Consider the following 1,141-nt stretch of genomic DNA (forward strand, 5'->3'; position numbering starts at 1 on the left):
CTTGGAATATTAAAATAAGAATTAAGAACACATAATTAAGAACAAGTCAAATATTTATCATACAATTCAGATAATATTCAGATAATAAGAATAAGATCTGTCTTAGGTTTCATTCCCCTTAGGTATTTAGGAGGTTTAGTTCATAACTATAAAAGAAAACATCTCATAAGAATAATGAATACAAAACATAAAGAAAACCCAAAACCCCTGAATGGAAATTGAAGGGAGATCTTCAGTCTTGAGGATGAATCCAGCTTCTGAGATGGACCAATCTGCTTCCCTTGAGTAATTCCTTGTTTCCTACTCTGCGTGCGTGTTCTAAGTGCCTCATCCGATGTTTAAATAGGCTTTAGAATGCCTAATAGCCCTCAAACAGTGGCCTTTTCTGAATAGGGCTATACTTGGGCTCGGTAGGGACACGCTCGTGTGACACGTCCGTGTGCGATTACTCCAGCCCATGGTCAAGGCTGTTGAATAGGTATGGGCGTGTAGTCTACTTGTGTAAGTCCTGCTTCAATCCTTCCAAACGGACACGCCCATGTGAGGAAGTCCAAGCCGTGTTGATTTTCCATGTGGGTCTATTTTCTCTGTTTTCGGCCCATTTCTCGCTCTTTGTACTCTCCTATACTCACCTAAGTATAAAACACATGAAATTAAAGGATTAAGAGCATCGAATTCACCAAATCTAAGGAGAAACCATCCATAAATGTGCTAAGCATGGGATAAAAATATGTATAAAATTACGGTTTATCAGTTCATAACTAGAATATAATATGATGATATAAAAGGATTGATGAGTTAAATGTTGTACTTATATATGATAAATCTACTTATGCTATGAATGAATTTACCTATATCATGTATAAATACACTAAGTCGTGAATTGATAATGTTGTTTAGGCTTATGTTAAGCATTTGGAATGGAATGGAAAGTAAGTATAAGTAAGTGGAATGGTTCATAATCTTATGAAAAGGTTGATGATTGCGTAATATGTTTTATAAAATCCTATTATGTTATGAATGAAAAATATATGTGATGCTGATGGACTTACACATTTGTGAGCTGATGGTTATATAATTTTATAAATTTTATGGCATTGATATAGGTTTATATTTATCCTATAAAGTTTATTATTGAAAT

Source organism: Gossypium hirsutum, chromosome A12 (genome assembly GCF_007990345.1).
Source record: "Gossypium hirsutum isolate 1008001.06 chromosome A12, Gossypium_hirsutum_v2.1, whole genome shotgun sequence".
NCBI classification, from domain to species: Eukaryota; Viridiplantae; Streptophyta; class Magnoliopsida; order Malvales; family Malvaceae; genus Gossypium; species Gossypium hirsutum.